Source organism: Gymnoscopelus microlampas, assembly GCF_963454915.1.
Source record: "Gymnoscopelus microlampas genome assembly, chromosome: 17".
NCBI lineage: Eukaryota > Metazoa > Chordata > Actinopteri > Myctophiformes > Myctophidae > Gymnoscopelus > Gymnoscopelus microlampas.
Genome location: NC_139954.1, coordinates 18,082,103 through 18,096,799, shown reverse-complemented (window position 1 = coordinate 18,096,799; position 14,697 = coordinate 18,082,103). Strand labels below are relative to the sequence as shown.

Below are 14,697 nucleotides of genomic sequence, written 5' to 3'. Positions count from 1 at the left end.
AGAGAGAGAGGCAGAGAGAGAGAGAGAGAGAGAGAGAGAGAAGAGAGAGAGAGAGAGAGAGAGAGAGAGAGAGAAAGAGAGGCAGTGACAGAGCGCGAGAGAAGAAGTGAACATGCATCAAATTGCACATGTCTGAATTAACAGGGTCATGTTTTGTACAATGCAATTTAAATGTAAACTGTGACGAGTGGGGTTTGAACCATGGACCTCTGGCACATGAGACTAACAGTGTATTGATCAAGCTATTCAAACCACAGCCTTGGTCAGTGAAAAAGGAGAATCAACAAAACAAAACAAAAGAGGGAATGAAGTACGTCATATATTGAAAATAACTACTCTCAATAAGCATTTCATTTATCAATTGCATGTTTATTCATTGATACAATCATGTTGTGTGCAATGCAATTGAGTTGAAGTCTGCATGGCGTGGGACTTGAACCAGCGACCCTGTGGTTTCAAGGCAGATGATTAAGCGATCAAGCTATTGGGCCAACAGACCTGAACTGATGAAAAAGGAGTTCACACACATGACACACTTTCACGCAAATTGCTCAGAAATCCTGGATTTAAATGTTTTTCAAACTGCTCAAAATTGCAGACAATCTAAGGGCAGAGCTTACTGGTCAAAGTGATACATGTGTTCCTCATGAGTCAAGGCACATGTGTAAGCAGGTTTAACGGCTGTCGGCCAAACGAGGCATGACTTTTGCCTGTTTAAAGTTTGCATTTAAAAAAATTGCTATAGCGCCCCCCTTTGACCAATTGGAGTAAGATTGGTTTCAGTGATACTTGGAATGACCTTCTACAATATTGTAAAGTGTCAAACAAATGCGAGTCTGCATGTATGTTTTAGGGGCAGATGAATAATTGTCATAAAACTGCAATTTTCATTGGCTTATAAAAGCTTAACGTTTTCACTTATGGAAAATCCGCTTGCTTAGTTCTGTCGGCATTGGTCCAAAGTTCATGTGTAGACAGTTTCGTACAGATTGCTCAAAATCCAGGAGGAGTTAGATTTTTACTACTTTTCATAGAATTCGAAATGGTGGGAGATCTAAAGGTCAGAGGTCAAAAGTCAGAGTGTGAAAGTTGTTAGGCATGAGGAGACGCATGTGTGCATCGAAGTTTCATGGCTGTGGGTCAAACAGGGCATGAGTTGTACCTGTTCAAAGTTGGCATATTTCAATTGAGTGCTACAGCGCCACCCTTTGGCCAATGTTTGTGAGTTTCGGGTTTTCGCCGTTTGGCATAGCCCTCTACCATATTGCCGAATTTCATAAAAGTGACCACGCGTTAGGCCAGAACTGGCAAAACCGGCGGAAGAATAATGAACTCTTACAGATGTAATAAGGCGAGCCTATTGGCCTCGAAACCTTAATGATTAAAGTAATGTAATTAAATATATATTATTCATTTTATTTGCCCTATGATACAGGGACAATGCCTCATAGTACACACTCCTGTACAATAGATGGCGGTATTGCACCATCTTGCCACACCAATCAGAGAGGAGGACCATTTTGGAACCCAAAACTTTAGGTACAGCTCATGGCCAATGCACTGGTCCACTTCTCTCCCAACTTGCTACAAACATTTGCCAAATTGTGAAATATTACCCGAGAAAGAGGCAAACACTTGGAAAATAGCAGATCTACAAGCTCACACCGCCTCTGTGTTGTGACAATGTTTATCTGTGGAACCGAGTCAAACTAAATGTAATGCCTGAACTCCTACGATTCCAAGTGGTTGTCAGGATGGGTCCCCTGTTGAAATGTTGAAATATGATTAGGGTCCCCTGTTGAAATATGATTATTTTGAGGGGTGTCATGGCCCTATAGGTGCCATGGCTATATTTTCAGCAGTGTAAATTTAAGTTGTGATAACCTTGTATTCATGTGAAGTCTGCCACCTACTGGCGTATTTTGATTTTGCAACTCACTCATTCAATTAGTAGCCTAATGAGTCAGCCATTGGATATACCTTAGTAGGTTTGAGTGTGCTGAAGCTCAGTGAGAGTAAATGTTTGGTGCTGCAGAGCTCACTGTCTGCTTTTGGATTACCTGTGCGAAGGGAGGCCAATAACAAGGGGTCCCCAGTTGAAACATGATTATTTTGAGGGGTCCCCAGTTGAAATATGATTATTTTGAGGGGTCGCGGCCTGAAAAGGTTGAGAACCACTGTCTTAGTTGAAGCTCAGCTGTCAGACCTTTCACAGGAGAGAAGCACCACCATCTGGCCACTGAACAGAACTACACAAATGGCACTGGGTCACAGTCACCCACCTGACAGAACACACACAAGACACGTCATGAAGCTGCTAGTTAAACTACTGGTGATGGTTGGTTGACTATGAGGAAACCATGGAGAGAGATGTGTTGTTACTGGGCTGTTCTGAACCTACTCATTTCATCTTAAACAAGCTCAGTGCTTAATGAGTCTTGCAGTTTAGTAGACCTTGTATTGTGAATTTGTACTTCCATGTACTTGTTGTTCTCATGTCTTACTAGATAAAGTACATCAATCAATCAATCAATCAATCAATCAATCAATCAATCAATCAATCAATCAATCAATCAATCAATCAATCAATCAATCAATCAACAAACTGGTCAAATAAAGAGGACCATAGCTTCTAATATTATTGGTGAAAACAGGGGGCTGATTTACCTAACCTAATTTGTTATTGAAGACACTTTTCCAGTTTTAATCTGTATAGCATCCAGCAGTGAGAATGTACTAGGGCTGGTAAATTAATATTTGAATTTCGAATATTCCTCGAATATGGGGGAAATATGTATATATATATTATTTTTTCCATGTTTATTTGACAGGAACAATACAAAAAACAATGTATTATTGGATCCGAGCACTTCATACAAAAGTTTGTCCAATAAAAAAAACACTGATCAGAAGTAGCCTATTTCCGGGGGTACATGATACCCCCTTCTTCCCAGTCTAGATGTTATGCAAGCATTATTACATATAGGATGTAATGTGCCCATCAGTCCAATAGGTAGCAGTATTATGCCTATTTTATACAGTGTAAGACTAGCCATGGCTGTGTGCAAATGCTGTCTGTCTGTCTGTCTGTCAAGCAGTGAGGGTGTGGTCCTCTCACTTGTTCAACACAAAAAAAAACTCGAACACGGGTTTGAATTTAAATGTTTTTCATTCAATTATAAATGGTGGAAAATCAAAAGGGTCAGAGGTCAACGGTCAAAGTGGCAAAGTTGCTCTTCATAAGGGGACGCATATATGAAGTTTCAGGGCTGTAGCTTCAACAGGGAACAACAAAATAGGCTTTCACACTGACAAATGAACATTGAGGCTCTTTGGATGCAAAAAAAGTATTTTGCTTTACTTAACATGGTGAAGCAAAAGTGACACAGAGCGGACGTCCTCAGACCATCAACAACACTGAATGTAGGTTGCCCATGTTGGCTTTAAGTAGGCAGTAGGCCTGTTAGAGGTAACCAATGGTAATGAAGCTGATCGAAGGCAGGCACAGAGTGTCGCCAATCAGCCCATCACCACTGTTGAGGCCCAAGGGCCTGCATGAAAATGAACATATAGACATAAATTACGTACATTTTGTCACTATGGATGTCTTATCATTATACATTGACATACCTCATACAGAGGGCCTCAAGGCCCTTAGGTACTTTTTAGATTGCAGACCTTCCCCTTGATCCACCTACAGAATTTCTTAATTATAAACATTGTGGCATTGCTACTTTAGGGTAAAACATCTGAGTACTTCTTCCCACCACTTCTTGGGAGTGAGTAAATCTCGATCTCAAATTTTCTTCTGTTTACTTTAGAAAGTGTCAATTTTAAAAATGTATTTAAAAATGCATTATTATTTTATCATTATTTTATTATATATGATAGGCTATATATTATAATTAGTTGTGTATTCTATGATAAACATTCTATTTATACATTTTATTAATTAAATGTGTTTAGAGGAAACCACACCTACGAATAATGTGTCACATAACCTACTTGTTTTTAATCAGAGAATCAAACAAAAATGAAATATATGTATTACAATGTATTACTTTATCATTACTATTTTTAATGAATGATATACAATATATTGTAATTCAGTATATTATATAACATTTTATGATAATAAAATTCTTACACACACACACACACACACACACACACACACACACACACACACACACACACACACACACACACACACACACACACACACACAGCTCATATATATATATATATATATATATATATATATATATATATATATATATATATATATATATATATATATATATATATATATATATATATATATATATATATATTATATATTATTATTATTTTATTTATCAAAGAACCAAATAATACAGTGGTTCTCGATCTCAACGGATTCATGACCCCCCCAAAATAATCATAGTTGAACTGGGGACCCCCCACCCTGACAATCACTTAGTAGGAGTTGAGGCATTCAATTTATATTGACTCGGTACCACAGATAAATATTGGCGTTGTGAGCTTAGATCGGCTATTTTCAAAATGTTTGTCTCTTTCTCTTTCTTGATTTGACAATTTGGCCAATGTTTGACCAGTTTTTTTATAGTATAGTTTGTTGATTACCTTTTATGCAGTAATGCTCTTTTTCTTTTCTTTATTTTTTTAGGTATTAAAAAGGTCTTAAAAGTCATTAAATTGTCACTTCACTGTCATCTGGGGACCCCCTAAAATCATGTAGCGACCCCCCCTGGGGTCCCTCCCGACCCACAGGTTGAGAACCACTGAATACATTAGAGGAAACCCCGCCCATAATGCGCTGACGTCACAGTGGTCCCTCCCGTGACCTCTGGAATGTGAACAATGCAGCAACTTTGTATCCAACTTTTTGTACTGGATTCACATCAAGCCCTCAGAACCGCGGTAGAACAGTGAAGCTGCCGTCGCCTGGTGGTCAAAACTGAGATTGCGGGACTTCTGCATTTAAAACGCAACTGCGCGTGCGTCCACCGTCTGAAACGCCCGTGCGCCTGCTCTATTGGCTCCAACGTTGGAGCCAATCCGCCAATCCAGGAAGTAGAGTTACTTCCGGGTGCTTCATGCGCTTGGGAGCGACTTTCATTGAAATGATTAGATGGGGGCGGGGCAGTCCGCCCTCTAGATATATTATAACTCTATGGTTCACATTCTAAAGCTGCAGGACTAGAAAATGGACGCGAGTTTTCACCATATTTACCCCGTAACGTCGCTCTCCCTCCAACTTGACTGAAGAAAGAAGGATTCGGATATATACATAGAAAAGAAAGTTTAACCCGAAAAAAACAAGAAAGAAAAGAAAGAAGGAACGACTTTTTTTCTGGAGGAGGGGATTTTTTTCCCTTCTCTTTTCTAACTTTCCCGAATCTAAGACGTTTTTATTCTCATGCCATTTATATCACATGGTAAGTTTATGATCTCGTATCTCATAAATGGTGTATATAAACTGTACACATGACTTGTTATCGGGGTATAAAGTCATGTTAAGGGGGGTGTATTTCAGTGTTTGAAGCAAGGAATGTAAGTAAAAGAGACGGGAAAGCCTCAGGGTTGCCATGTCCGCTTATTATAAGCGAGGTTGGGCTTCTTTTTCTGTAAAGTTGGTTGTAAATATTGGTAGTTGCGGGTTGCGTTTTTTGGGGATTGTTTCCTATTGTTGTTTAAGCCAGTGGTTCTTAAACATTTACATTGTCAAGGACCCCCAAATTAATATGTATTTGTCTGCGGACTGAAAATATTTTGTGTCAGGATCTGTGTTAAAATATTCCACATTTGTCAAACAAATTCCAAGATTCTTTTGAAAATAGCAGATCTATAGGGTGCGACGTGTTTTGAGCTTGCATATTGGCTATTCTCAAATAGCCAATGTATACAGTATATAGTTTTAAAGTGGCTTATTTGTGCTTCTTTTGGACTTGTTTTTATAGACATCGTTGCTTGTTTCTCTCACAAAATCTGGCAACACTGGAAAGCCTTGGGTTTTCCAGTCCAACACAAACCAAGCTTTAGGACCATGGGGACCATTGCTTGGGTGTCGCTCGCTGGCCAAGAAAAGAACAGATCTACAAGCAAACAACGCGTAGCGGTGCGACGCATTGTTAGCTTGTAGATCTATTATTTATTTTTGGTCAGCGACACCGCGGTCCGGCGGACTATACATTCTCTCTGCGTTGGAATGTCGGGACCAGGGTTGCCGTGTCGACTTATTATAAGCGACTTTGGGCTTGTTTTTTTTGTGAAGTTGCTTTTAAATATTGGTAGTTGCAGGTTGCGTTTTTTTGGGTCTAGTTTCTAAAGTGTAGTTGCTTATTTAGGCTTGCTTACATTTTTTAAAATTATTTAAACCAGTGGTTCTCAAATATTTTCATAAATGTTTTGTGCAAGGGAGCATTTGTGTTGAAAGTGCTCATGTGGCTTATTATAGTTTTTTCTTTTGAGCTTGTTTTCCTAGACCTGGTTGCTTATTTCTCTCACAAAATATGGCAACACTGTTCGGTACTGCTCCAGACCTCCTCCTCCAGCCTGCAGGCCCCAATCTGAGCCTTTACACTGTCTAATTTATTATGGGTTCTATAATAAAACAAATACTCCTTTTCCCTAGTAGGGCATCTTGTTTATTTACATGGTTTTGTGTGTGTGTGTGTGTGTGTGTGTGTGTGTGTGTGTGTGTGTGTGTGTGTGTGTGTGTGTGTGTGTGTGTGTGTGTGTGTGTGTGTGTGTGTGTGTGTGTGTGTGTGTGTGTGTATGTGTATGGATTTCCCCCCAATTCCACAATTATGGGTTTGAAAAGATGCCATGAATAAAATCATATCAAGAGAGGCTGCAGGCTGATATGAACAACTTAAATCTGGGTTTCTCAACCGTTTTAATGTAACAAGCCCCCCATTCGATATTTTTCTCCTTTTCTTTTTTTTAATCTTAGGGACCCTAGTCCAAGAACATACAATTTTGGTCTGATATGGTGTGTCATTTGGTCCGGAATTGCTTCACTGTGTATGTACTGTGTAGGTACTGAAAAACTCTGATCAAAATAGACATTCCTTGTACCTTCTGTAGTTGTATTTAGCCTATACTTGTATGTAATTATGGTGAAGATTAACTATTAGAGCTGAGGACCCCCTGGAACGAGGACCCCTGGCCTGGGTGTCCACGGACCCTTTATTAAGATCCACTTATCTAAATTAACCAGACAGATTACTTTGTCAACAGCCACACGCATGCACGCACGAGATGGGCAGTATTTGAAATACATGTATTTGAAATATGTATTTGAAATACTTTTTTGTATTTTGTAATTTGTATTTGGCCGGGATGGAAAAAATGAAATGTAATTTGTATCAAAATACTTTCAAATATTTTTCAAATTGTATTTTCTGTATTTGAAATACATAAAATACTTTTTTTTATTTTATGGGCAGTATTTGAAATAGATGTATTTGAAATACGTATTTGAAATACTTTTTTGTATTTGAAATACGTATTTGAAATACTTTTTTGTATTTTGTAATTTGTATTTGGCTGGGATGGAAAAAATGAAATACTTTCAAATGTAGTATTTTGTATTTTCAAAATACAAAAATACGTATTTTGTATTTTCAAAATACATTTCTCTGACCTGTATTTATATTTTGTATTTTGATACTTTGTTTGATCCAGTATTTGTATTTTGTATCAAAATACATTTCTCTGACCTGTATTTATATTTTGTATTTTGATACTTTGTTTGACCCAGTATTTGTATTTTGTATCAAAATACTTTTCAATGTATTTTCGCCCATCTCTGCGCACACACAACACAACACACAAACACAACACACTGTTCGGTTGTATCAGGGCATGAATGGCTTCTTCTTTGTTATTATGCATGACTAAAAGGGAGAGAGAGAAAAACGCTCTTTGGAAAACAAATGGACTGAAAAGTGTGTGTCCATGATTTATTGTGATTTTACCTTTTCCCATGCATAGATTAATTGTAGCTTGGCATTGCTGCAACCATTGATGTGTTGTGCTCAGGTGTGAATCTAACACTCACAAGGTAACATTACTGCCATTCATACAGGAGATGACCTATGAAATACACACACATCTGTGCTTTTATGATTTTCCATCTTATATTGTCTAACGCCCTATTTTGGCGTATGTTGCACGAAAAATGGCAGATACAAACTCGATGTGACACGTTGTGAGCTTCTAGATCTAGGCTAGAGTTATTTTAGATTTTTTTGAAAAAACTAAACAAAACATCGGCCATTCCTGCTGTTGGCATTTCAGGAAGTACCCTACCTCAGTGGTTCTCAACCTTTTCAGGCTGTGACCCCCCCAAAATAATCATATTTTAACAGGGGACCTAGTCCCAACCGCACTTGGAATCCAGGAGTTGAAGCGTTCAATTTTGTTTGACTCGGTTCTACAGATAAATATTCTGAATAGCAGATCTACAAGCTCACAAGGTCTGCGAGGTGTTGTGAGCTGCGAGGCGTTGTGAGCTTGTAGATCGGCTATTTTCACCATTTTGATCTCTTTCTTATATTATTTGACAATTTGGCCAATGTTTGACCAGTTTTTATTGTATAGTTTGTTGATTACTTTTGATGTTCTTTGTTTCTTTTTCAGCACATGTTATACCTTTGAAGGTGACTGACACCTTTGAATGTTGACCAGCACACCTGTTATGCAAACCAACATCACACCAGCATTTCTTTTTGAAGATGCTTTACATTCCAGTCGGTCTATTTTCCCCTTTGCGGCTTCACCTGTGAAACAATTTGTTCTATTGTGATTCTGTTCCTGTCTGTGACACCACTTCAGAAAGAAAACCTGGAGGATGTTCAGGAGTACAAAGAGAACAACAACAGTTTTATCATTGTGGGAAACCTTTGTTAAAGGTTATTTCAAGGCCTTCATGCTTTATTGAGGAAGTATAGTGAAAAGAGTCGTCTGCAAAGTGACCAATGAAACAAGGTCTCAGATGGGAATTGAACCTACAGCGATGAGCTTGTGTGATCAGCGCATCAATTGGACAAGCAGCCCAGTCGCACAGGTTACCTCTAAATGCTGGCAGACTTAAAGGGATATTTCACTTTCAAAAAAACTTTTGGTCATTTTATCATCTACTCAGGCTTTTGTGAGCCAGTTTTTAAGTTGCTTGATTCAGTATTTAGATATTTGATATTCATTTTATCAGACACGCCCCCTTCCTATACAAACCCATTATAACTTCAAACTCCATTTTTAACATGTTAGATTCATAAAAAACACCCGTCCTTGGTTCTGGTGACCCCTCCTAATACGTGAGGGAGCTGTGTTTTTTCTATAACTTTTTTCATTTATTTAAACAAAAATGTTACTGTATTTTCTTTTTTAATTAAAAAAAAAATGAAAATAATAATTGAAAAGAACATGGTCTCCTCACGTATTAGAAGGACAATATCAGTCACCAGAACCAAGGACGGGGGTTTTAGATGTTCAAAATTGAGTTTGAAGTTACAATGGGTTTGTATAGGAGGGGGGCGTGTCTGATAAAATGAATATCAAATATCTAAATACTGAATCAAGCAACTTAAAAACGGTCCGGGGTCCTCCTAAAAGCCTGAGTAGACGATAAAATGACCCAAATTTCTTTTGAAAGTGAAATATCCCTTTAAGCTGTGGCTGCTTTGTTGTAATTAACCGAAAAAAGATCTACAAGCTCACAAGTTACGCGTCGCATTACGGCACATTGAGCTTGTAGATTGGCTATTTCCGCTATAAAGAAAAAAATCGCACCCTGTGTGAAGGAAGCGGTGCCTTTGATGAGTGGCCTCCTGGTGGCGCTATAATAGGGCGGGGCGGGGCTTCAGCAATTAATGCTCGTCCCTATTGGTGGTCTGAGTCCACGTACCAAATTTGTACTCAGTAGCATGCTGTGAACTGGAGTTATGGCTGTTTAAAGCCCAGCCAATGGGAAGACAGAGGGGGCGGGGCTTATGTAATTACAGTTGGTCCCTATTGGTGGTATTAGTTGGACTTGGTGGCATATGCTGCAAACTGGAGTTATAGCTGTTTAAAGGCAGTGGCCTCCTGGTGGCGCTATAATAGGGCGGGGCGGGGCTTCAGCAATCAATGCTCGTCCCTATTGGTGGTCTAAGTCCACATACCAAATTTGGACTTGCTGGCATGCTGCGAACTGGAGTTATAGCTGTGTAAAGCGCTGTTTAAAGCCAGTGGCCTCCTGGTGGCGCTATAATAGGGCGGGGCGGGGCTTCAGCAATCAATGCTCGTCCCAATTGGTGGTGTAAGTCCACATACCAAATTTGGACTTGCTGGCATGCGAACTGGAGTTATAGCTGTGTAAAGCACTGTTTAAAGCCAGTGGCCTCCTGGTGGCGCTATAATAGGGCGGGGCGGGGCTTCAGCAATCAATGCTCGTCCCAATTGGTGGTGTAAGTCCACATACCAAATTTGGACTTGCTGGCATGCTGCGAACTGGAGTTATAGCTGTTTAAAGCCCGTGCTCAAACGGACATCCAGGCTCAAACGGACATAACGGACAAACGGACATCCGGGCTCAAACGGACATACGGACGGACATAGTCAAGTGTAGAGCGGCTGGCACCGCTAAAAAACTATAATCGTTCATTAATCGTAATCAAACTTTTGAAAGAATTGTGATATTGATTTGAAGTCATATAGCCCAGCCCTACCTTGCTGTAATCTACTGCTGTGGTACAGTTGTTAACAGCAATAAGTCGGAGGAGGTTCTCCTATAGACAAATCCACAGACGCGCTGCCTGTAGGCAGCCATTGCTGCGGTGTCGCGGCCGCGGAGCGTTGACACCGCAGCAATGGCTGCCTACAGGCAGCGCGTCTGTGGATTTGTGTATAGACGAATCCACCAGAGCGCTGCCTGTAGCTGTGGTGTCACGGTGCGGAGCGGCACCCGCTTGACACCGCAGTTATGATTGCCGCTCTGTGGATTCGTCTATACTATCACAATGAAGTTGCTTTGTAGAATGTAGGGCTGCAACTGCAACTGTCAGTTAGATTCTTAGCCTTGTTCTGTTGATTACTTTTTAGATTAATTGAATAGCGTGTTTTTTGTTATACTTTCTAAAAAATTATATCAACAAATCAACGCTAATAAATTCTAATTGATTAATCAGATTAAGCCCTATTTACTTACAGCTGTGTTGCACAAAATATTGAGATAAGCTGATTTACAAGTGAAGTGACACACTGTGAGCTTGTTGATTAGCTATTTTGCAATTGTTTATAATCGATTAGATCGATTAGTCAGTTTGAACTGTTGCAGCCCTAGTAAAATGTGAAAGTGGTTAGTGAATTTGAGGATACACAAATAAGTAGGGCTAATTTTCTTAGAGGGTAAAGACCAATTTAGCCTATACTCAGTAGTATGACCTGTAACTCGCCAAATAGAGCTCATCTACACCCTCACACGATGGAGTAATCTGTATGTATAGATTAAACTTGAGGGTTGAAGTTACACTTCTGTTATTGAGGGCTGGAAATCTTCAAAAGAAGATCAGTAAGTATAGAAATAAGTGCAGGTATGTGAGGGAGCATGCCACAGAAAGCAGAATTACGAAACATTTCCTAGCAAAGAGCTTGTGTGTTTGTGGATGCCTTCCCATTTTAGACTACATATGTATTTTATTCCGTGTATTTTAGTCGTCGGCTGCCCCATGATGCAATGGCTGGTATGGTTTAACTTGTACTTACTTGTGGAATGGAATGCTCTCTGGTCAGACGCAGTGCTCCAAGCATCCAGCTACCAGAATCAAGGCCGACACCCATGGAGTTCAGAGTCAGCGTTGTAGAGGGTCTCACACCACACAGGGCTCCAACTGACTCCACATTTTGCACACATATTGCTCAGTGCTCTGGCTATTGGGATAGCTGCTTCCCGCACTGTTAATGTACTTGCATGATGTACAGTTGTACCCCAGTGCCGGAAGTACATCGCATCATAATGCGATATACGTCACATTTTTGCAGTTTACACAGCGCATGTGTGGATAGACTCTTTCCCAGTAAAAACAGCAACACAACAACACGGCCGGCAGCCTACAAACATTTCACTTAAATGTCAGAGCTGAAATCGACATGTAAATATGAGATAAATATGAGATACATGCATGAATGTGTAACTGAAATCAATCCAAGAGATCGCCGAGAGTTAGACAAAATGGCTAATAGTAAGCTAATCATTTTGCACTTATCTGTTTGCAGTCAATCGCGGTAATGTCCGTGCTCCATAACTTAACGACGAGTTGTGTTAATAGTTCCGTAATTTTCGTATTGTACATCCCAAAGAAACAATTGTTATCGTGTTATAATGACTTGATTTATAAACAACATAAGATAGCGTCAGTCTTCTTCTTGGCTTTTGGAAAGGGGATGAGTTCCCGAAGTTCTGGTAAATTCTTTCTTCGTTGTCGTAAAAAGTTGAGCTCCGTCGAGCTCCGATCTGTGATTGGCTAGGGCCGATCACGTGACGGAAGTGGATCCTTCCGTACACAACAATCTATGACAATTACACCATATTTGGTTGCCATCACTGCAATGAAGGCAGGTCACAGAAGTGGACGACTTAACAAATGTGGTGTAACACCATACAATTTTCGGGGCCATGACAAAGCCATTGAGTGCTCAACAAAAGGACTTTCAATACATTATAAAAGAAATATGATATTTTTGCCAAATTGCCCAACCCTATGAATAGTTGTATCAGCATGCCCATATATGGGCAATTGGGCATATACTGATGACATCAGGGATCCCCATGTATGGGAATAAAAGAGACAAGGACTGACAGACACAGAGATCTCCATATATGGGCATCAGTCAGATCGGCAGTGTGACGTAGGTGTGAGGGTAGAGTAGCGGCCCGAACTTCTAGTCGCAAGAATGGAAGCCCAGGCAACCCATCTCATGGTTTGGGCAACAGCTCCCCACACACACACACACACACACCACCAAAGTCTAATCTGCAACAAACAGTGAGGGCTGTGTCCTTGTTGAGAAAGGCCCCAGAGGAGATGGGACGATGGAGTCTGACTGCTACCGATGGTGTTCGTCTTATTTAGACAGGTGGATCCAAGACATGTTGGCTTCTTGAGTCCCAGTTAGTTCAAAGGCTTCCTAAATTGGCTACCTGGGTCTGGGTGTCATGAGCCCATTCTTATGCTGCCTGCACCCATTGGGCATTCAGCACTGATAGATAGACCTTTATTGACCCCGCAGGGGAAATTTAGTTGTCATGGCAGTACCACAGTTAAGAAACACAGTTCAGATACAGGAAAAAAAACAAGATACAGCCAAGAGTAACAAGAAATAAATATGACTTGACAGTCATATTATTGTGTGTGTGTGTGTGTGTGTGTGTGTGTGTGTGTGTGTGTGTGTGTGTGTGTGTGTGTGTGTGTGTGTGTGTGTGTGTGTGTGTGTGTGTGTGTGTGTGTGTGTGTGTGTGTGTGTGTGTGTGTGTGTGTGTGTGTGTGTGTGTGTGTGTGTGTGTGTGTGTGTTCATAGACCTGATTACTTGTTTTTCGGATTGCTTGTTTCTCTCGCCAAACCTGGCGAGAGAAACAAGCGTGACAGAATCTGCGCCGCTAAACGCTGTAATGTTTTTTATATAAGTGGTGGCAACATTTTTTGACACCACACGGGTCTTCCCAACAATAGCTAAGATTGAAGTCAGTGTGAACATGGCCAAATAATAACTTATATAATAGCCAAACTAGGTCTAATGAAGCACGCTAGCATTTAGGCTAACCCTCCTGCCTGAGGCTGCAGTAAGACTTGCACTGTCTGTGAATGAGGGGAGCGCAGCGGAGCACGGTTACTGCGGGGGGCGGGCTTTATTTTTTTCCCAATTCCGTTTTATTTTTTCCCAAATTCTGTTTTTTCCATTTTAATATTTCTGAATTCTGTATTTTGCTTTTTATGCTCATTTTTACCATTATACATACCCATGTATTATTGTTTCTATCGTCTTTCTAAGACTATTTCTACGTGGATTTTACTGTTTATAAAGTAGGATGTGGCCATGCAAAATGGTGGTGTCCCGTGGATTTGTAAAAAATCGCGGTAAAAAAAAAAAATTTACCGAGATTTTTTTTTATTTCCCAAATTCTGCAATATTCCGTGTTTTATTCCAATTCCATTTTTATTGGTCATTTCCGCGATTCCGTCCGCGATTCCGTTAACACGGATTTCATATGGCTCTACCGTCTCCCCATTCGTGTCGCCATTGGCTTAAAGGAGTGAAGGACAGCCAATGACACTTAGGTGTCACTTAGGTGTCGGACTAGGTCTGAGCCTGTTTGTAGAGCAGCAGCTTTGCAGCTGCTAAAAACAAGTGATACTGTATGAGGCTGTATTGAGCGGTAGAGTGTGAAAAAATTGTAATGAGGCATGTCACTCTGTCTCACCAGACGGTGCAGAAAACATCAGAACTCACTTTGGCTGAACACCCCAAATGAAAGCAGGATTTAATTTTGTATACTGTCCACCGTGGTTGATATTAGGGCTGCAACTAACTACCCTTTATTTTCTTTGCGATTATTCTATCGATTACTTTTTTGATTAATCGAATAATTTTTATAAAATAATAATGTTTTTAATCCGTTGGCCACTCCCAATATTTTTCAAGACAATTAG

General features: G+C 40.1%; 1 protein-coding gene across 1 annotated transcript in view; it reads left to right on the top strand.

Moving 5' to 3' along the window:
- Positions 1-5,188: 5,188 nt before the first annotated feature.
- Positions 5,189-14,697, top strand: part of lats2 (large tumor suppressor kinase 2) — a 42,257-nt gene continuing 32,748 nt past the window's right edge. The window contains exon 1 of the mRNA XM_084083723.1: positions 5,189-5,441. The gene's annotated coding sequence lies outside the window, so the exon portion shown is untranslated. The remainder of the gene's footprint in view (positions 5,442-14,697) is intronic.